The sequence below is a fragment of the Rana temporaria genome, chromosome 11 (assembly GCF_905171775.1).
Source record: "Rana temporaria chromosome 11, aRanTem1.1, whole genome shotgun sequence".
Lineage (NCBI taxonomy): Eukaryota > Metazoa > Chordata > Amphibia > Anura > Ranidae > Rana > Rana temporaria.
The window spans coordinates 381,779-405,974 of NC_053499.1; positions in this window are offsets into that span (position 1 = coordinate 381,779).

Here is a 24,196-nt window from a genome sequence, read left to right on the forward strand (position 1 = left end):
CTGGGGGGATATCTGGGGTGTAGAGGGGTCAGAGTGCTGGGGGGATATCTGGGGTGTAGAGGGGTCAGAGTGCTGAGGGGATATCTGGGGTGTAGAGGGGTCAGAGTGTTGGGGGGTATCTGGGGTGTAGAGGGGTCAGAGTGCTGGGGTTATCGCCCCACACGGGATGTCCGCTCATCGATGAGGTTCGTTGTCCCGCGTGCCGCCGGATGTATGAAGTTGTATCGCACTGAAAAGTCGTTTTGGTAAAGTTTTTCCTAAACATTTCCTTTAATCCGGATGGAAGCTCGGACCCGCGGATAATCGGATGCATGGACGCAATTCTCAGGCTGAAGTTTACAAGTTAATCGCACAATCCTGCGCTGTGATTCTGGGGATTCTTCGCACGCGGCTTCAAACAGCATTAATCACAAAGAAAGAAAAATATCCTCAGGCCAAATTTATAGAAGGACTTGTGATACCTGAAGCTACAAATCAGCCGGCAGACATGGAGAGACGGAGCTTTTATACGCCCGGCATGGTGATGGTGGAGAGACAGAGATTGCTTACATTGTCTAACCGGCGGTGACCTGACCCCCCGATTGGAGGACAATTCATCAATAAATCTTTCATTGTATTCGGGAGAGACTGTCATGGCGATCTGTATTCCGATACTTACTGAAGATAAAGGCAAAGCGACAGCCAATGACAAGTTATAAAGGGTTAACTCTTCCAAATCTGCTTTGGCAGTTTTAGATGGGTAATGGTACAGTGAATAACCTACTAGCTTATTTCAGAGGCTCCTAAGACTGAATTTGTGTCTCTGCCCCCCCCCCCGCCACAATGGTGAGATTTCCTGCAGTAGTTTGTGTCTCTGTCCCTCCCACATTGGGGAGATTTCCTGCAGTAGTTTGTGTCTCTGCTCCTCCCACAATGGGGAGATTTCCCTGCAGTAGTTTGTGTCTCTGCCCTTCCCACAATGAGGAGATTTCCTGCAGTAGTTTGTGTCTCTGCCCCTCCCACAATGGGGAGATTTCCTGCAGTAGTTTGTGTCTCTGCCCCTCCCACAATGGAGAGATTTCCCTGCAGTAGTTTGTGTCTCTGTCCCTCCCACAATGGGGAGATTTCCCTGCAGTAGTTTGTGTCTCTGCCCCTCCCACAATGGTGAGATTTCCCCGCAGTAGTTTGTGTCTCTGCCCCTCCCACAATGGGGAGATTTCCCCGCAGTAGTTTGTGTCTCTGCTCCTCCACAATGGTGGGATTTCCCCGCAGTATTTGGTATCTCTGCCCCTCCCACAATGGAGAGATTTCCCTGCAGTAGTTAGTGTCTCTGCCCCTCCCACAATGGTGGAATTTCCCCGCAGTAGTTTGTGTCTCTGTCCCTCCCACAATGGTGGGATTTCCCTGCAGTAGTTAGTGTCTCTGCCCCTCCCACAATGGTGGAATTTCCCCGCAGTAGTTTGTGTCTCTGCCCCTCCCACAATGGTGGGATTTCCCAGCAGTAGTTGTGTCTCTGGGGCTTATTTTATGGAAATCTAAATTGGCCCCAGTATGTGTATGTATGAATGTGAGTTAGGGACCTTAGACTGTAAGCGCCTTGAGAGCAGGGACTGATGTGAATGTACAATGTATATGTAAAGCATACTGTCCAGCCATTATAATATATTTCTGCACCCCTCTGGTGCAGCCCTTTGCATGGATGCTGCTGAGTTACACCTCCTTTATGGGGCATAACTTTACGCCGGACGTATGACTTTACGCGCACTGCGTCGGACGGATGCACATTCTTGATTCGGCGTATCTCCCTCATTTGCATATGTGAATAGAAAATCAATGGGAGCGCCAAATACGTCCAGCGTAAATATGCGCCCACTCTATGCCGGCGTAGGCAAGTTACGTCAGTGGGGTGTAGCCTGTTTTTAGGCACATGTTGGTTCGTGGGTCTGCTGCACACATACGCTGGCACACATTGGCACTTACGTCGGCGTAACGTGTTATACGTCGGCGTAAGTGCTTTTTGAATCTGGGCCTTTATTTTTATCTCAAAATGATAACCTGCTCCTTCTCTCCATCTTACATAAGATTAGTGGCCTAACCAAACCGCTAATATACTATCCAGCCATTTTAAAATATCCTATTTCAAGATAGAACCTGAATTGTCTTTCCCTTTTATGCTGTGACCTAATGAAGCTGCTTACATACTGTCCAGCCTTTAAAAAACATTTGTGCCTTTTGTCTTTAAGATAATAAACTACATAGTTACATAGTTGCATAGTAGATGAGGTTAAAAGAGGACCATCATGTCCAATTTGTATTTCAAGATAGAACATTTCTTGTCTCTCCCTCTCATTGTGCATTAAATGAAGCTGCTTACATACTATCCAGCCACTGAAGAATATTTGTGGCTATTGTCTCTGATATAACCAAAATAAAAATAAAAAAATGATTGAAAAACTTTGCATTTCTCAGAAATCCAAGAAAAAAATATGTTGTGATCCTCAGAGGAAACTGAATACTGTCCTGATCAATAATCTACAACCTGAATTTACAACAAGCAAGTGATCAGCTGATGATGTAAACCAGGATTTAGCGGTTCGCACCGTCACCACATTGATTTGGTTGCCATTTCTCGCACATGTTGTTATTTTTTCTCAGGAATAACAAGTTTGTGCTGCTTTCTTCCAGCTTGAACGATTCACCTCAATTTCGAGAATTCCACATTTGAACCGTCTCTTGCTTGGCCGAGTCCCTTGCCTGCCTGTGCAGGCCCGGCAAATGTTCTTTGGTGCGGACTTTCCATTAGGCGCGCTTAATTCCACGTCCTTGGGAAAACAGCAACAACACATCAACAAATATTAACAGAGCAATACCTGTTGTAAAGTTTTTTTTTTTTTCTTTCACTTAAAAGTCTTGAGAGATGAAAAAGAAGATAGATTTAAATGTCCAGGCGCTGGGCTCAGAGTGCTACACAATAAAACGCAGCCCAGCCGCGCTTCCTTCTCCTGAGTGCCCTTCTAAATTGATCTAATATTCTCTTGTGGAGAAGATTCCGCGTGTCATTGTAGCGGAGAGGCAGACCAAGCGCCTTCCATTAGATCTATTAGGGTTTAAAGCAGCCATGGGGCGCACAAACAACGTGGACGGCGTCCTCGGCCCCAGAAGGTCACAGAAAACTTGTTCTTTTTTATTCTCCGGAGTAATCCAACCTGCGGAATGGCGGAACGACTCCGCGACGGATAAATAAGTATAATATCTCACAATAGGAATACTTTCAGAAAATGCACTCTGCATTAAAGATCCGGCGACCTCGGAAAATTCCAGGTCACGCAGAAAGATGTTGGATCTTAAAAAAAACAAATGTGTTTGAGGACCTAAGAAATATTTTATGGACGGCTTTAGAAAGACGTCTCAGAGGTTCTTTAAGGCTGTTTAACAAAGTTCAGAGGCCAAAAACTTCTTCAAAGAAAGACGAGGCAGAGAGATCCGTGAGAAATCCACAAGAAAGTGCAATATCTATCTTTCTATCTATCTATCTATCTATCTATCTATCTATCTATCTATCTATCTATCTATCTATCTATCTATCTATCTATCTATCTCTCTCTATCTATCTATCTATCTATCTATCTATCTATCTATCTATCTATCTGTGGGCCAGATCCATGTACATCGGCGCATATATCCGTCGGGCGTAGCGTATCTCTGATATCCTACGCCGCCGTAACATATTTTTGAATGTAAGTTACGGCGGCGTAGTGTATCTTTGGCGGCGTAAGGGTGCGCCATTCAAATGGATGTGATGGGGGCGTGTTTTATGTAAATACGTCTTGACCCGACGTTAATGACGTTTTTTTTCAACTGGGCATGCGCCGTCCGTGGGGGTAATCCCAGTGCGCATGCTCGAAATTAAACCGGAACAAACCAATGTTTACGACGGTGACGTCATTGTACGCAAAGCCCTATTCGCGAACGACTTACGCTAACGACGTGACATTTTTAAAATTTGAATCGGGAACGACGGCCATACTTAACATTGAGTATGCCACCATATAGCAGGGGTAACTATACGCCGGAAAAAGCCGAACGCAAACGACGTAAAAAAATGCGCCGGCCGGACGTACTTTCGTGGATCGCCGTATCTAGCTAATTTGCATACTCGACGCGGAATTCGACAGAAACGCCACCTAGCGGCCAGCGTAAATATACACCTACGGTCCGACGGCGTACTAAGACGTACGCCTGTCGGATCGATCCCTCATTCCGTCTTATCTAGTTTTGTGGATACAAAAAAAAGAAACGACGCGGGAACTTTGAAACTACGCGGCGTATCAATAGATACGCCGGTGAAATTCGTTTGTGGATCTGGCCCTATCTATCTATCTATCTATCTATGGCCCGGATTCAAAAAGACTTACGCCGACGTATCTACTGATACGCTGCGTAAGTCCACGGATGCGCCGTCGTATCTATGCGCCTTATTCAGCAAACAAGATACGCCTGAATTTTGGCTTCATACGACCGACGTAAGTCTCCGAAGCCGTCGTATCTTGGGCGCATATTTACGCTGGCCGCAAGGGGCGCTTCCATTGATTTACGCGTTGAATATGTAGATGACCTAGATACGCCGATTCACAAACGTACTTATGCCCGTAGCAGTACTCTACGCCGTTAACGTAAGGCATACGTCCGGCGTAAAGATAAGCCACCAAATAGCAGGTGGAAGTCATGTTAGGGTATGGACCAGGGAACAGCCATCGTATTTTACGTTGTTTACGTAAGTCGTACGTGAATGGGGCTGGGCGCAGGTTATGTTCACGTCGTAGGCATTGAGCCGGCGTATCCTAGGGAGTATATGCGACGTGATTCTGAGCATGCGCCATGGGGTCACGCTTCATTTTAATAGATCACGCCCACCTCCTTCCTACTTTGAATTACGCCGCCGCAACTTAACGCAGCAAGTGCTTTGTGAATACTGTCTTGCCTCTCTATGTTACGTTGGCGTAGCGCATATGAGATGCGCAACGCCCGCACAAAGATACGCTGCTCTACGTGAATCTGGGCCTATCTATCTATCTATCTATCTATCTATCTATCTATCTATCTATCTATCTATTTATCTATCTCTATCTATCTATCTATTTGCCTTTCCTTATCAATGAATTGTTTTTTTTATGCTGAGATAAATCTTCATGTGACCCCAAAATATCCGAGTCCACCTGTGACTACATAATATAGATCAATGAATATTAATAGATGATTAGGCAGAAAGATGATAGTTACACTATATTGTAAAAAGTATTGGGACGCCGGCCTTTACACGCACATGAACATTAATGACCCCCCAGTCTTAGTCCGGAGGGTTCAATATTGAGTTGGCTCCGCCCTTTGCAGCTATAACACCTTCACCTCTTCTGGGAAGCAACTTTTTTTTTAAATTCTGACTCGGTTTGCGAGTTTTGACCAACAGGATGAGCAGACTTCAAGCTAAATAGGCCTGAGGTACGGGGGCGCAGGAGCCGAGCTTAGCCGAAAATAGGTCTGTAGTACTTCATTTGGCCTGAGGTACGGGGGCGCAGGAGCCGAGAAAAGCCGAAAATAGGTCTGTAGTACTTTATTTGGCCTGAGGTACCGGGGCGCAGGAGCCGAGCAAAGCCGAAGATAGGTCTGCAGTACTTCATTTGGCCTGAGGTACAGGGGCGCAGGAGCCGAGCAAAGCTGAAAATAGGTCTGTAGTACTTAATTTGGCCTGAGGTACGGGGGCGCAGGAGCCGAGTTTAGCCGAAAATAGGTCTGTAGTACTTCATGTGGCCTGAGGTACGGGGGCGCAGGAGCCGAGCTTAGCCGAAAATAGGTCTGTAGTACTTCATTTGGCCTGAGGTACGGGGGCGCAGAAGCCGAGCTTAGCCAAAAATAGGTCTGTACTACTTCATTTGGCCTGAGGTACGGGGGCGCAGGAGCCGAGAAAAGCCAAACACTGGCCTGCAGTACCTCATTTGGCCTGAGGTACGGGGGGCAGGAAACAAGCCGAAGTGTCCTTGGGCCTTTTCAGGCCGCATGCGGTATTGCATCCCATTGAAGTCAATGCGGAACAAATTATGTTAGTTTTCCATTGACTTGAATGGGAAAACTCGCTTTGATATGCGAGTGCTTTGGATTACGAGCATTCTCCTGGAACGGATTTTCCTTGTAATCCAAGGTTCCACTGTACTGGATTTTTTATGTGTGTAAAGGCAGGTGTCCCAATACTTTTGACAATATAGTGTAAACTATCATCCCTCTGCCTACCCATCTATTATTATTCACTGATTTATATTATGTGGTCACAGGTGGACTCGGATCATTTGGATTCTTCCTGAACACACACACGAAGATTTATCTCAGCGTAGAATTCTACAATTCATTGATTGGGACTTCCTGGACTCCTGATCAGTGCGATTCTCAGGATTTGATCGTCACTCCACACAGACGCACATCACCGGATTACGCCGTTATTTGCCATTCCACGTTCTCCGAAATTCTGGTTCTCAGCCATTGGCTGGTTCCAGGATAGGCTACACCGTGCTGGGTCCTGGCTGACTATGGGAAAGATGGAAACCATGGACCACCTCCCCTCGGGGGCGGAGTCTCACCACTAACCTTCTTTTTTTTTTTTATTGTTTTTAAACTTTCTTGATTTCCTAATGGCTGCCCTCCGCTTCCAGGACAAAGTCACCGGATTACGCCGTTATTTGCCATTCCACGTTCTCCGAAATTCTGTTTCTCAGCCATTGGCTGGTTCCAGGATAGGCTACACCGTGCTGGTTCCTGGAGGACTATGGGAAAGATGAAAAGCATGGACCACCTCCCCTTGGGGGCGGAGTCTCAGCACTAACTTTCTTTTTTTTTATTGGGCCGGATTCAGATACATTGGCGTATCTGTCCGGCCCGCGTAACGTATCTCCGATACGTTACGCCGCTCTAACTTTGGGCGCAAGTTCTTTATTCACAAAGAACTTGCGCCCTTAGTTAGATCGGCGTAGCGTATGTGTTGCCGCGTAATTCAAATGGGGATGTAGGGGGCATGTTTTATTTAAATTTCTTTTGACCCCGCGTTTTTTTACGTTTTACTTGAACAGCGCATGCGCCGTCCGTAAAATCTCCCAGTGTGCATTGCTCTAAATGACGTCGCAAGGACATCATTGCTTTCGACATGAATGTAAATTACGTCCAGCTGTATTCGCGAACGACTTACGCAAACAACGTAAACATTTCAAAACTCGGCGCGGGAACGACGGCCATACTTAACATAGGATACGCCGCACTTACCCCTCATATAGCAGGGGTAACTATACGCCGGAAAAAGCCGAACGCAAACGATGTAAAAAAAAAAGCGCCGGGCGGACGTTTCGTTTCTGAATCGGCGTAACTACTCATTTGCATATTCCTCGCGTAAACAAACGGAAACGCCACCTAGCGGCCAGACTGGAATTGCAGCCTAAGATCCGACGGTGTAAGTTACTTACTCCCATCGGATCTTAGGGATATCTATGCGTAACCGGATTCTATGAATCAGACGCATAGATACGACCGGCAGAACTCAGAGATACGACCGGCAGAACTCAGAGATACGACGGCGTATCTCCTATCTGAATCCGGGCCATTGTTTTTAAACTTTCTTGATTTCCCAATGGCTGCCCTCCGCTTCCAGGACAAAGTCACCCCCCTCCCCCTCCTGCCGGAACGTTCTCCTTCACTCGTAGAAGTTTCCCTCTCATTGCCGCATTCCGAATCCATTCGCTTTTTAAATAAATCCCTTTTAACTAATGAGCTTATTTCAGAGATCTCATCAATCAGAGAGAAATAAATAAAAGCGAATTACTAATGTTTACTAAATAGTCCCCGAAATTAGACACTTTATTAAGAAACATATTTTGTTAACGACGGACTTTTTAATTGCGGGTAAAAAAAAAAAAAAAGGCACATTGACAACCGCTAACAAGAAAAATGGCGTAATTTATGTGCGCCCAACTAAATGCAATATGTATTTTAAGTAATTGAAATTGACTATATTTATCCAGATAAAAAGTGTCAGTAATTCACCGCCATAAAGACGGGATCAGGCGCTTGGCGTCTGCGCCGGGGCCAGGAAAACGGCTTTGAGGAGACGGAATAATTTGACCCGACGAGCTGGTGTGATTCTTTTTTTTTTTTTTTTTCTTTGGAAAGATTTGACATAAAGGACGGGGGGAGGGGGAGGGATTGGAATTAATAACTGTCATTGAAGCTGTAGATATTCGCCGCAAAAAGAAAATGAACCGTTTGCAGGGCATTGAACAACGCCGGCGCCGGACCCTTCTGAAGTGGCGCTGTAATTAGCTGCTGCCAGATAATGTTCTGGCGTAGTCCGGGGGGAAGAGAGCGCGCCCGCCGCCGCCTGGAGCTGCGTGCCCTTCAGAGCCCTCAACGCTCACCGGTTATCCGGTGCCGGGACAAGGTCATCTAGAGTCCAGGGCGAACATACCAAACTGTGCCCCCCCCCAACATGTATGATCATTTTGTGCCAGCAAAATTCCACCCACAAAACTACTGAGCACTAACCCCCCCCCCCCAAGCATAAATCCTCCTCCTCCCAGTACAAATCCACCCCCTGCTTAAATCCCCCTTCTCAGCTAAAAATATTTGTCCCCCCAGTTCAAATGCCCTCCCCCCAAAAAGTCCTCTACCACTAAAATTTCCCCTCTTAGTACCCATTTTCTCCCCTCCCACTCTAAATCCCGCCTCCCAGCACAAATCCCACCTCCTTGCACAACTCTTCTTCCACCATACCCCCTCCCAACACAAAACCCCCTTCCTAGCACAACTCTTCTTCCACCATCCCCCCTCCCAGCACAAATCCCCCCTCCTAGCACAACTCTTCTTCCACCATCACCCCCCCCCCTCCCAGCACAAATCCCCCCTCCTAGCACAACTCTTCTTCCACCATCCCCCCCTCCAACACAAATCCCCCTAAATCACCACTCTTAGCACCCTCCATATTCATTGCCACCAATTGATCTCCAGATCCTGGAATACACCTACCTTAAGCTTCGAAGGGGTAAAAAATAAAATCACTGGCATCTTGCCAATACCCATACCCAATTTATTTCTTATGTGGGAAGCCTGGATATGTAATCCTTATTCTGTACCTTTCCAATCAATATATCCTATTCCTTCCCAAATAGTTTTCTATATCACCCAACTCATGTAACCATGGACTTAACCACCACACAAACCAGTTATTGCATAATCAATCTCTACTATTTAAGCAGGATCCATGATACTAACTACTACTAGATACACCATGACCTGAATACACAAGACTAACTACTACTAGATACACCATGACCGGGATCCATGAGACTAACTACTACTAGATACACCATGACCTGAATACACAAGACTAACTACTACTAGATACACCATGACCGGGATCCATGAGACTAACTACTACTAGATACACCATGACCGGGATCCATGAGACTAACTACTACTAGATACACCATGACCGGCATCCATAAGACCAACTACTACTAGATACACCATGACCAGGATTCATAAGAACAACTACTACTAGATATACCATGACCGGGATCCATGAGACTAACTACTACTAGATACACCATGACCGGCATCCATAAGACCAACTACTACTAGATACACCATGACCAGGATCCATGAGACCAACTACTACTAGATCCACCATGACCGGGATCCATGAGACCAACTACTACTAGATACACCATGACCGGGATCCATGAGACCAACTACTACTAGATCCACCATGACCTGAATACACAAGACTAACTACTACTAGATACACCATGACCGGGATCCATGAGACTAACTACTACTAGATACACCATGACCGGGATCCATGAGACTAACTACTACTAGATACACCATGACCGGGATCCATGAGACTAACTACTACTAGATACACCATGACCGGGATCCATAAGACCAACTACTACTAGATACACCATGACCGGGATCCATAAGACCAACTACTACTAGATACACCATGACCGGGATCCATAAGACCAACTACTATAAGATATACCATGACCGGCATTCATGAGACCAACTACTACTAGATATACCATGACCGGGATCCATAAGACCAACAACTACTAGATACACCATGACCAGGATCCATGAGACTAACTACTACTAGATACACCATGACCGGGATCCATGAGACTAACTACTACTAGATACACCATGACCTGAATATACAAGACTAACTACTACTAGATACACCATGACTAGGATCCATGAGACTAACTACTACTAGATACACCATGACCGGGATCCATGAGACCAACTACTACTAGATACACCATGACCTGAATACACAAAACTAACTACTACTAGATATACCATGACCGGGATCCTTGAGACCAACTACTACTAGATACACCATGTCCGGCATCCATGAGACCAACTACTACTAGATACACCATGACCGGGATCCATAAGACCAACTACTACTAGATATACCATGACCGGGATCCATAAGACCAACTACTACTTGATATACCATGACCGGGATCCATAAGACCAACTACTACTAGATATACCATGACCGGCATTCATGAGACCAACTACTACTAGATATACCATGACCGGGATCCATGAGACCAACAACTACTAGATACACCATGATCAGGATCCATAAGACCAACTACTACTAGATATACCATGACTGGCATCCATAAGACTAAATACTACTAGATACACCATGACCAGGAACTATAAGACCAACTACTACTAGATCCACCATGACCGGGATCCATGAGACCAACTACTACTAGATCCACCGTGACCAGGATCCATGAGACCAACTACTACTAGATCCACCGTGACCGGGATCCATGAGACCAACTACTACTAGATATACCATGACCGGCATCCATGAGACCAACTACTACTAGATATACCATGACCGGGATCCATGAGACCAACAACTACTAGATACACCATGATCAGGATCCATAAGACCAACTACTACTAGATATACCATGACTGGCATCCATAAGACTAAATACTACTAGATACACCATGACCAGGAACTATAAGACCAACTACTACTAGATCCACCATGACCGGGATCCATGAGACCAACTACTACTAGATCCACCGTGACCAGGATCCATGAGACCAACTACTACTAGATCCACCGTGACCGGGATCCATGAGACCAACTACTACTAGATACACCATGACCGGGATCCATGAGAACTTTCACTGACACTTTACTCCTTGTTTTCGCCATTTTCCTCCTCCGTTTCATCTCAGTGCCGCACACCTCAGCCCTGCAGTAGTGTAACCCCCGACTGTGTGATAAAGTGCCCCCTAGTGGCGAGCGCGTAAATGCCAAGCCGAGCCCACAGGGAAAAAGGCAAGTCAGAGTATCGGAGTTCTACTTTAACCAGAATAGAAACCGTTAACCTCTAGAAGTGGCGTCCTGGCGGGAGAAACAACACAAGAAATCTTGTAACTTGCCGCATTCCGTCAGGCCGATAATTAAGATTTTTCAATGACGGGGTTAGGCAAAGCCCCAGGCCTCCATGTGAAATGCCGCCGCCGCGCCACGCGTGGAAAACTCAGCGCCGGCGAGGCTTTTATGAAGCCAGTATGGTCGCCGAGGTAAAAATCACGCCTAATTAGTTAATTTCGTGTTTCAAGTGGCGATTGCCACCCAGCGACGAAAGTTTCAATGGCGGTTAATCAGGAGAGTATTCAAACAATTCGATGAGGTGGCGGCGGGGGAGGGGGACGAGGGCCCACACAAACCCCTCTTAGAGGTCACATGACCCGCCCTCCTCGCTGCGCTTTTTTTCGTGCGCTCGCTATCACGTCTTTGTTACATTTGTAGTTTCCAGTGGAACAGAACTGTAATGGAGGTCGGCGGGGTGGGGAGGGGGGGAGGGGAGGGGGAGATTATCAAGTCGCTCCTTTCCGATACCCAGAACATATAATTAACTTTATTGAGCAGAACAAGACGTTTTGTAAAAATTGAGCCAAACTGAATTAACATAAGTACACTTCGCATAATTTGTAGCGTTTCAGTGACTGAGTACAAATCGCCGCACTTCGGGACGGCAAAGGAGCTTAGCTGTCCGATCCGCGAGAAACATTCCGAAGATCTTTATTGATTTTCCGTCTGTTTATTTAATTTATTTATCAGGATAACAGTTCAAGGGTGTGCTAAAGGGGAACTCCACCCACACCCAATGTCAAGGCACTGAGTTCCCGGGTCTACCCTACTGTGCCCATTATGAGGGGTTCCCACCATCCCTGTGCTGAGTTCCCGGGTCTGCACACCCACTGTGCCCATTATGAGGAGTTCCCACCATCCCTGTGCTGAGTTCCCGGGTCTGTACACCCGCTGTGCCCATTATGAGGGGTTCCCACCATCCCTGTGCTGAGTTCCCGGGTCTGTACACCCGCTGTGCCCCATTATGAGGGGTTCCCACCCTCCCTGTGCTGAGTTCCCGGGTCTGTACACCCGCTGTGCCCATTATGAGGGGTTCCCACCATCCCTGTGCTGAGTTCCCGGGTCTGTACCCTCCCGCTGTGCCCATTATGAGGGGTTCCCACCATCCCTGTGCTGAGTTCCCGGGTCTGTACACCCGCTGTGCCCATTATGAGGGGTTCCCACCATCCCTGTGCTGAGTTCCCGGGTCTGTACACCCGCTGTGCCCCATTATGAGGGGTTCCCACCATCCCTGTGCTGAGTTCCTGGGTCTGTACCCCCGCTGTGCCCATTATGAGGGGTTCCCACCATCCCTGTGCTGAGTTCCCAGGTCTGTACACCCGCTGTGCCCCATTATGAGGGGTTCTCACCATCCCTGTGCTGAGTTCCCGGGTCTGTACCCTCCCGCTGTGCCCATTATGAGGGGTTCCCACCATCCCTGTGCTGAGTTCCCCGGTCTGTACACCCGCTGTGCCCATTATGAGGGGTTCTCACCATCCCTGTGCTGAGTTCCCGGGTCTGTACCCCCGCTGTGCCCATTATGAGGGGTTCCCACCATCCCTGTGCTGAGTTCCCGGGTCTGTACACCCGCTGTGCCCATTATGAGGGGTTCTCACCATCCCTGTGCTGAGTTCCCGGGTCTGTACCCTCCCGCTGTGCCCATTATGAGGGGTTCCCACCATCCCTGTGCTGAGTTCCCGGGTCTGTACACCCGCTGTGCCCATTATGAGGGGTTCCCACCATCCCTGTGCTGAGTTCCCGGGTCTGTACACCCGCTGTGCCCATTATGAGGGGTTCTCACCATCCCTGTGCCGAGTTCCCGGGTCTGTACACCCGCTGTGCCCATTATGAGGGGTTCCCACCATCCCTGTGCTGAGTTCCCGGGTCTGTACACCCGCTGTGCCCATTATGAGGGGTTCCCCCATCCCTGTGCTGAGTTCCCGGGTCTGTACACCCGCTGTGCCCATTATGAGGAGTTCCCACCATCCCTGTGCTGAGTTCCCGGGTCTGTACCCCCGCTGTGCCCATTATGAGAGGTTCCCACCATCCCTGTGCTGAGTTCCCGGGTCTGTACACCCGCTGTGCCCCATTATGAGGGGTTCCCACCATCCCTGTGCTGAGTTCCCGGGTCTGTACCCCCCGCTGTGCCCATTATGAGGGGTTCCCACCATCCCTGTGCTGAGTTCCTGGGTCTGTACACCCGCTGTGCCCATTATGAGAGGTTCCCACCATCCCTGTGCTGAGTTCCCGGGTCTGTACACCCGCTGTGCCCATTATGAGGGGTTCCCACCATCCCTGTGCTGAGTTCCCGGGTCTGTACACCCGCTGTGCCCCATTATGAGGGGTTCCCACCATCCCTGTGCTGAGTTCCTGGGTCTGTACCCCCGCTGTGCCCATTATGAGGGGTTCCCACCATCCCTGTGCTGAGTTCCCAGGTCTGTACACCCGCTGTGCCCCATTATGAGGGGTTCTCACCATCCCTGTGCTGAGTTCCCGGGTCTGTACCCTCCCGCTGTGCCCATTATGAGGGGTTCCCACCATCCCTGTGCTGAGTTCCCCGGTCTGTACACCCGCTGTGCCCATTATGAGGGGTTCTCACCATCCCTGTGCTGAGTTCCCGGGTCTGTACCCCCGCTGTGCCCATTATGAGGGGTTCCCACCATCCCTGTGCTGAGTTCCCGGGTCTGTACACCCGCTGTGCCCATTATGAGGGGTTCTCACCATCCCTGTGCTGAGTTCCCGGGTCTGTACCCTCCCGCTGTGCCCATTATGAGGGGTTCCCACCATCCCTGTGCTGAGTTCCCGGGTCTGTACACCCGCTGTGCCCATTATGAGGGGTTCCCACCATCCCTGTGCTGAGTTCCCGGGTCTGTACACCCGCTGTGCCCATTATGAGGGGTTCTCACCATCCCTGTGCCGAGTTCCCGGGTCTGTACACCCGCTGTGCCCATTATGAGGGGTTCCCACCATCCCTGTGCTGAGTTCCCGGGTCTGTACACCCGCTGTGCCCATTATGAGGGGTTCCCCCATCCCTGTGCTGAGTTCCCGGGTCTGTACACCCGCTGTGCCCATTATGAGGAGTTCCCACCATCCCTGTGCTGAGTTCCCGGGTCTGTACCCCCGCTGTGCCCATTATGAGAGGTTCCCACCATCCCTGTGCTGAGTTCCCGGGTCTGTACACCCGCTGTGCCCCATTATGAGGGGTTCCCACCATCCCTGTGCTGAGTTCCCGGGTCTGTACCCCCCGCTGTGCCCATTATGAGGGGTTCCCACCATCCCTGTGCTGAGTTCCTGGGTCTGTACACCCGCTGTGCCCATTATGAGAGGTTCCCACCATCCCTGTGCTGAGTTCCCGGGTCTGTACACCCGCTGTGCCCCATTATGAGGGGTTCCCACCATCCCTGTGCTGAGTTCCCGGGTCTGTACCCCCCGCTGTGCCCATTATGAGGGGTTCCCACCATCCCTGTGCTGAGTTCCCGGGTCTGTACACCCGCTGTGCCCATTATGAGGGGTTCCCACCATCCCTGTGCTGAGTTCCTGGGTCTGTACACCCGCTGTGCCCATTATGAGGGGTGAAAAGAATCTGGTGGTTCAGAGTAGGGATCTGATAGAGAAAACTAATGCAGGTGTGCCACATCCCAATGGATATAGAATCAGGAAATGGGGGAACCCCTGGGGGCGGGACTTTAAAGGCGCTACCAACAGAATGGAGAGGATGTATGAAAGTTGAACAAAGTTTGTTTAATTAATAAGTAATAAATAAATAGAACACATAGAAAATAGGATACAATAAAAATGTAATTGAAAAATATATTAATGTTCTGAATCTGACTTATATCTGTATTTATCCCGACTCGGCATTTCAGGAACCCAACTAGAGGCCAGAATGGGGGGTAAATACCCTCCGACCTCCAAACCTAGAACCCTACAGACACCTTGTTTTATAGACGGCGCCTTCCTACTATTTTCTGTTTGTGAAAGAAAAAAATCTCTCTATCTATCTATCTATCTATCTATCTATCTATCTATCTATCTATCTATCTATCTATCTATCTATCTATCTATCTATCTATCTCTATCTATCTATCTCTATCTATCTCTATCTATCTATCTATCTATCTATCTATCTATCTATCTATCTATCTATCTATCTATCTATCTATCTCTATCTATCTCTATATCTATCTACCTATCTATCTATCTATCTATCTATCTATCTATCTATCTATCTATCTATCTATCTATCTATCTATCTATCTATCTATCTATCTGTCTGTCTGTCCTTCCATCTATCCATCCATGCATTCATCCGTCCATCTATCTCCCCGCCCATCCATCCATATATCAATCTATTCAATAATCCATCTGCCATTCCACCCATTCATCTATGTGTCAATTTATTTATCTATTCATCCATATGTCCCTCTGTCCATCTGACCGTGTGTTCATCCATCCCTCCGTCCGTCCATCCACCAAACCTCCATCAATCAATCCATCCATTCATATACCTATCCATCAATCCATCCATCAATCTATTTATCCATCAATCCATCCATCAATTCATCCTTCCATCCATATACCCATCCATTCATCCCTCCATCCATATATCATCCATCCTTCCATCCTTCCATCCATCCATCCATCCATCCATCCATCCATCCATCCTTCCATCCATACATCCATCCATCAATCAATCCATCCATCCTTCCATCCATCCATATATCTTTTACCTACCATATATTCATCCATCCGTCCATCCTTCCATCCATCCATCCATCCATCCATCCATCCATCCATATATCTATCCATATATCCATATATCCATCCATCCATCCATATATCCATCCTTCCATCTATCCATCTGTTCATCTTTTATTTCCAGATAAAGGACCAGATAAAGAAGAACATATTTTTATTTCTCCTTCATCAATGAATTTCTCCTCATGTTGGAGTTCCGCGGCGATTTCCAGAGAAGATGTCGGAGAATCACGAGGCGCGTCTAATCCCTCGCTGTTTCCGGGACGTCACGTGCGCGCTTACCTCAATGGAGGAGTATAGACGGTTCATCAGACGCTCCCGTCCTCTCCCCGATTTTATCTACACCGCGCTAATTTCCACCCTTCTCCCCGCCTGGCTGAGCAGACGAGCCGCTCGCTCTCCTCACTTCCATCACTCAGGAGAAATGAACGGCGAGGAACGTTCCGCCATCAAATGTGCTTCACGACAGCGGATCCCCCCCCCCCCACCAATACATGACGATTAATCTGCCTGGTCCCGGGCCAGCGAACTTTACGCCGCGCTCCATGAGCCATGCGTGTCAGACCGCCATGAATCACGAGGGGGAGGGACAGGCGCGCCCCCCCCACCTGCGCTGACACCTCCAATTGTGTCGCCACTTGTTGTAAAATTAACTTCCTTAACGTTATAAATGGAGTCATTGGAGCCGTGAGGAGACGCCGGCCTACAAAGTAATTTCTTGTTTCCGCTAGACGCATGCAGCTTGGCAAGATTCTGCCGGCGAAATCGATTATTTTTCCTTCTACATATAAAAAAAGGCAGAAAAACCTGCGACAAGAACGGCGCAAAAAGACCGATACGCCCCGGAGGTATCAACACCCCCCCCCCCCCCGGAAGAAAGTCCGGAAATGTCTTCTATGAGCTCATCACTGGAGTCATACTCATCACTGGAGTCATACTCATCACTGTAGTCATACTCATCACTGGAGTCATACTCATCACTGGAGTCATACTCATCACTGGAGTCATACTCATCACTGGAGTCATACTCATCACTGGAGTCATACTCATCACTGTAGTCATACTCATCACTGGAGTGATACTCATCACTGGAGTCATACTCATCACTGGAGTCATACTCATCACTAGTGTAACATTTCAAAAGGGTTAAATATTAGGGTTAGGCCCCATACTCACGAGCAAACATGTCTGCTGAAACTGGCCCGCAGGCCAGTTTCAGCAGACATGTTTGGTCGTGTGTGGGCGCGAGCGGGCCGAATTCCAGCAAACATTTGCCCGCCGGGCCTTTTCCCAGCGGACAAATATTCCTGGACTTGTTTTAAAACAGTCCGCTGGAATCCTGCCCGCTCGGACATGTACGGTCGTCAGTACAGACCTACCGTACATGTCCAGGCGCCCGCCGTCCCTCGCATGCGTCGAATGACTTCGACGCATGCGTGGAAGCATTTTAAAGGCGGGCCGCCCACGTCGCCGCGTCATTGTCGCGGCGACACCGCGTCATCGACGCGGCGACACCGCGGACACGCCCCGCGTATTGTTTACGCGCGGACTTCTGTACGATGGTGTGTACAACCATCGTACAGAAGCCCTCTGGCAGACATGTATGGTGAAAACGGTCCGACGGACCGCTTTCACCATACATGTTTGGTCGTGAGTACCCGGCCTTAGAGTTAAATATTAGAGTAAGGGTTAATGGTCATTTTTAGGGTTAGTGGAGACTGCAAGGAGCTACACGCATTCTAAAGCCAGAGATCTCCTTGCATATCGAATGCCGGGAATGCCTTGAATGCCGGGAATGCGGGGAATGCAGGGAATGCGGGGAATGCCGGGAATGCGGGGAATGCCGGGAATGAGGGGAATGAGGGGAATGCAGGGAATGCGGGGAATGCCGGGAATGCGGGGAATGCCGGGAATGAGGGGAATGAGGGGAATGCGGGGAATGAGGGGAATGCCGGGAATGCGGGGAATGCAGGGATTGCCGGGAATGCCGGGAATGCGGGGAATGCAGGGAATGTGGGGAATGCCACTTTAAACATTTTTTTTTTTAAAGTTCAGCTTATTTTATTTATTTATTTTATGTTTATTATGGCGAGCCAGCCGGAATTAAATAAATATTGTGTCGCTTTTTTCGGTGATCGTCAGGTTTTTTTTTTTGCGTTTCACACATGATTCGAGTAACTCCCACTTAGAACACATTTTCAAAAAGTTTCACTTCAAAAAGTAAAACATCAGCTTATTTTATTTATTTTGTTTATTATGGCGAGCCAGCCGGAATGAATTAAATATGGTGTTGCTTTCTCTGTTGCTATTTTGATTGACCGTGTTTTTTACGTTTCAGGATTTGAGTAAAGGATAGCTCCTCCCACAATGAACTCATTTAAAAAAAGTTTCACTTCAAAAAGTAAAACATCAGCTTATTTATTTATTTTTGTTTATTATGGCGATCCAGCCGGATTGAAAAAATATCGTGTCGCTTTCTCGGTTGACGTGTTGCTCGTATTTTTTATTTTTTTTTTGCGTTTCACACATAATTCAAATAAGGACAGCTCCTCCCACTTAGAACACGTTTTCAAAAAGTTTCACTTAATTAAGTCAAACATCAGCTTATTTATTTTTTTGTTTATTATGGCGAGCCAGCCGGAATGAATTTAATATGGTTGTCGCTTTTCTCTGTTGCTATTTAGCTTGACCGTGTTTTTTGCGTTTCACACATGATTCGAGTAAGGACAACTCCTCCCACTTTGAATTAATTTAAAAAAAGTTTCACTTCAAAAAGTCAAACATCAGCTTATTTTATTTTTGTTTATTATGGCGAGCCAGCCGGAATGAAAAAATATTGTGTTGCTTTTTTGTGTTGCTCATCAGAGTTTTTTTTGGCGTTTCACACACAATTCAAATAAGGACAGCTCCTCCCACTTAGAACAAATTTTCAAAAAGTTTCACTTAAAAAATGAAAACATCAGCTTATTTTTTTTTGTTTATTATTGCGAGCCAGCCGTAAAGAATTAATAATGGTTGTCGCTTTTCTCTGTTGCTATTTTGCTTGACTGTGTTTTTTTTTTGCGTTTCAGGATTTGAGTAAAGGATAGCTCCTCCCACAATGAACTCATTTTTAAAAAGTTTCACTTCAAAAAGTAAAACCTCAGCTTATTTTTTTTTAATATGGCGAGCCAGCCGGAAATCAATTAAATATCGTTGTCGCTTTCTCTGTTGCTGTTTTGCCTGACCGTGTTTTTTTGCGTTTCACACATGTTTTGAGTAAAGACAGCTCCTCCCACTTTGAATTCATTTTTAAAAAGTTTCACTTCAAAAAGTCAAACATCAGCTTATTTTATCTTTGTTTATTATGGCGAGCCAGCCGGAATAAATTACATATCGTGTCGCTTTCTCGGTTGACGTGTCGCTCATCTTTTTTTTTTTTTTTTTGTCGTTTCACACATAAGCTCCTCCCACTTAGAACACATTTTCAAAAAGTTTCACTTAAAAAAGTCAAACATCAGCTTAATTTCTATTTATTTATTTTTTTGTTTATTATGGCGAGCCAGCCGGAATGAATTTAAATATGGTTGTCGCTTTTCTCTGTCGCCGCGTTGCTTGACGGCGTCTCTTCCTTTACCGAGATCCTGTTCACCGAGAGGGCGACGGTCACGCGGAGGGGCCCGATCTGCAGATGTCGATGGCGCCCCTGGAACCCCCACGGGAACCGAAGAACTTCCTGCGCAATAATTACACAGAGAATAGCCGATCCGGCAAGAAGGGAAGTTTATTGCTGAGACGGGAGAAGAAAGACACCGCCGCGGTTAGAAAACAAGGATTTCGTTAGCCGCGCTTCTTAACAGAAGAAAAGATTAAAAGGAATAACCAATTAACACGGCACCATAATTGCTCGCAGACATTCTTTTTTATTTAAAGATGAAATAGCTCGGAGTTCTCATCAAGACGCGGGTCACCGTGTTCATATTGAATGAAAGAAACTGATTGGGTTTTATTACACCCTGAGCTGCCGCAACGCTGCCTCAATCACGCGGCGCTAAAAAAAAAAACTTATTTTTATCAGCCAAGTAATTGGCAGAGTCGGGACGGCGACAATACGCCGGCGACATTCTCTGCAACCTGCTGATGTAGACGTTGTTGGGTTTGACGGTGTAAATTGGGGGGCCGGGGGGGAGGGGAAGGGGGGGAAGGGGAGCAGAGTCCAGAAATCACTTTTCATTTTCGGTAAAAGCGTCTTCTGCCAACGCAGCCCGCAGGTCTCGGTGGCGTCGGGCGTTATGTAATAGGCGCTCTTCTTATGGAGAGTAATTTGGGCAGACAGAGATTTACATTCATAATCAAATAATCCTGCATTTTTTATTTGTCTTGAAAATTAATGACTTACCTAATCGTAAGTGATGAAAAGAGATAACTTTGGCTTAGCCATGCGTCTCTGATTGCCCGCGGACTAATGTAAAGTGTCAACAAGGAATATTTAATACCTTTACCTCCCGCCGTATAGAAGAGTTCTGCACCACTTGTTAGAGACGCGGCAAACAAGAATTAACATTCGACACGTCCCCCGAAATTCACCGAAGATAAATCGCTACAGCCGGGGGAGGGGAGGGCAACCAAATGTCAATTTGACTCTAAAAATTCTGATCGGTAATTGTTTATAGAATCTCTGAACCCCCAAGTGTCAGGGTGTCATTGTTCTGGACCCCATGTGTCAGGGTGTCATTGTTCTGGATCCCCCAAGTGTCAGGGTGTCATTGTTCTGGATCCCCCAAGTGTCAGTGTGTCATTGTTCTGGGACCCCCAAGTGTCAGGGTGTCATTGTTCTGAACCCCATGTGTCAGGGTGTCATTTTTCTGGATCCCCCAAGTGTCAGGGTGTCATTGTTCTGGATCCCCCAAGTGTCAGTGTGTCATTGTTCTGGATCCCCAAGTGTCAGGGTGTCATTGTTCTGGGACCCCCAAGTGTCAGGGTGTCATTGTTCTGGGACCCCCAAGTGTCAGGGTGTCATTGTTCTGGGACCCCCAAGTGTCAGGGTGTCATTGTTCTGGGACCCCCAAGTGTCAGGGTGTTATTGTTCTGGACCCCCAAGTGTCAGTGTGTCATTGTTCTGGACCCCCAAGTGTCAGGGTGTCATTGTTCTGGACCCCCAAGTGTCAGGGTGTCATTGTTCTGGACCCCAAGTGTCAGGGTGTCATTGTTCTGGATCCCCCAAGTGTCAGTGTGTCATTGTTCTGGGGCTCCCAAGTGTCAGGGTGTCATTGTTCTGGATCCCCAAGTGTCAGGGTGTTATTGTTCTGGGACCCCAAGTGTCAGGGTGTCATTGTTCTGGACCTGCAAGTGTCAGGGTGTCATTGTTCTGGACCCCCAAGTGTCAGGGTGTCATTATTCTGGACCCCCAAGTGTCAGTGTGTGATTGTTCTGGGCCCCCAAGTATCAGTGTGTCATTGTTCTGGACCCCCAAGTGTCAGGGTGTCATTGTTCTGGACCCCCAAGTGTCAGGGTGTCATTGTTCTGGGCCCCCAAGTGTCAGGGTGTCATTGTTCTGGACCCCCAAGTGTCAGGGTGTTATTGTTCTGGACCCACAAGTGTCAGTGTGTCATTGTTCTGGGCCCCCAAGTGTCAGGGTGTCATTGTTCTGGTCCCCCAAGTGTCAGGGTGTCATTGTTCTGGGCCCCCAAGTGTCCGGGTGTCATTGTTCTGGACCCCCCAAGTGTCAGGGTGTCATTGTTCTGGACCCCCAAGTGTCAGTGTGTCATTGTTCTGGGACCCCCAAGTGTCAGGGTGTCATTGTTCTGGACCCCCAAGTGTCAGGGTGTCATTGTTCTGGACCCCCAAGTGTCAGTGTGTCATTGTTCTGGGGCTCCCAAGTGTCAGGGTGTCATTGTTCTGGATCCCCAAGTGTCAGGGTGTTATTGTTCTGGGACCCCAAGTGTCAGGGTGTCATTGTTCTGGACCTCCAAGTGTCAGGGTGTCATTGTTCTGGACCCCCAAGTGTAAGGGTGTCATTATTCTGGACCCCCAAGTGTCAGTGTGTCATTGTTCTGGGCCCCCAAGTATCAGTGTGTCATTGTTCTGGACCCCCAAGTGTCAGGGTGTCATTGTTCTGGACCCCCAAGTGTCAGGGTGTCATTGTTCTGGACCCCCAAGTGTCAGTGTGTCATTGTTCTGGGACCCCCAAGTGTCAGGGTGTCGTTGTTCTGAACCCCCAAGTGTCAGGGTGTCATTGTTCTGGACCCCCAAGTGTCAGGGTGTCATTGTTCTGGATCCCCAAGTGTCAGTGTGTCATTGTTCTGGACCCCCAAGTGTCAGGGTGTCATTGTTCTGGACCCCCAAGTGTCGGGGTGTCATTGTTCTGGGCCCCCAAGTGTCAGGGTGTCATTGTTCTGGACCCCCAAGTGTCAGGGTGTCATTGTTCTGGACCCCCAAGTGTCAGGGTGTCATTGTTCTGGATCCCCAAGTGTCAGGGTGTCACTGTTCTGGGACCCCCAAGTGTCAGAGTGTCATTGTTCTGCATCCCCCAAGTGTCAGTATGTTATTGTTCTGGACCCCCAAGTGTCAGGGTGTCATTGTTCTGGACCCCCAAGTGTCAGTGTGTCATTGTTCTGGACCCCCAAGTATCAGGGTGTCATTGTTTTGGATCCCCAAGTGTCAGTATGTTATTGTTCTGGACCCCAAGTGTCAGGGTGTCATTGTTCTGGACCCCCAAGTGTCAGTGTGTCATTGTTCTGGACCCCCAAGTATCAGGGTGTCATTGTTTTGGATCCCCAAGTGTCAGTATGTTATTGTTCTGGACCCCAAGTGTCAGGGTGTCATTGTTCTGGACCCCCAATTGTCGGGGTGTCATTGTTCTGGACCCCAAGTGTCAGGGTGTCATTGTTCTGGGTCCCCCAAGTGTCAGGGTGTCATTGTTCTGGACCCCCAAGTGTCAGGGTGTCATTGTTCTGGGACCCCCAAGTGTCAGGGTGTCATTGTTCTGGATCCCCAAGTGTCAGGATGTCATTGTTCTGGGACCCCCAAGTGTCAGGGTGTCATTGTTCTGGGACCCCCAAGTGTCAGGGTGTCATTGTTCTGGGACCCCCAAGTGTCAGTGTGTCATTGTTCTGGATCCCCCAAGTGTCAGGGTGTCATTGTTCTGGGACCCCCAAGTGTCAGGGTGTCATTGTTCTGGGACCCCCAAGTGTCAGTGTGTCATTGTTCTGGATCCCCCAGGTGTCAGGGTGTCATTGTTCTGGGACCCCCAAGTGTCAGGGTGTCATTGTTCTGGGACCCCCAAGTGTCAGGGTGTCATTGTTCTGGATCCCCAAGTGTCAGGATGTCATTGTTCTGGGACCCCCAAGTGTCAGTGTGTCATTGTTCTGGGACTCCCAAGTGTCAGGGTGTCATTGTTCTGGACCCCCAAGTGTCAGGGTGTCATTGTTCTGGACCCCCAAGTGTCAGGGTGTCATTGTTCTGGACCCCCAAGTGTCAGTGTGTCATTGTTCTGGGACCCCCAAGTGTCAGGGTGTCGTTGTTCTGAACCCCCAAGTGTCAGGGTGTCATTGTTCTGGACCCCCAAGTGTCAGGGTGTCATTGTTCTGGATCCCTAAGTGTCAGTGTGTCATTGTTCTGGACCCCCAAGTGTCAGGGTGTCATTGTTCTGGACCACCAAGTGTCGGGGTGTCATTGTTCTGGGCCCCCAAGTGTCAGGGTGTCATTGTTCTGGACCCCCAAGTGTCAGGGTGTCATTGTTCTGGACCCCCAAGTGTCAGGGTGTCATTGTTCTGGATCCCCAAGTGTCAGGGTGTCACTGTTCTGGGACCCCCAAGTGTCAGAGTGTCATTGTTCTGGGACCCCCAAGTGCCAGGGTGTCATTGTTCTGGGACCCCAAGTGTCAGTGTGTCATTGTTCTGGGCCCCCAAGTGTCAGGGTGTCATTGTTCTGGATCCCCCAAGTGTCAGGGTGTCATTGTTCTGCATCCCCCAAGTGTCAGTA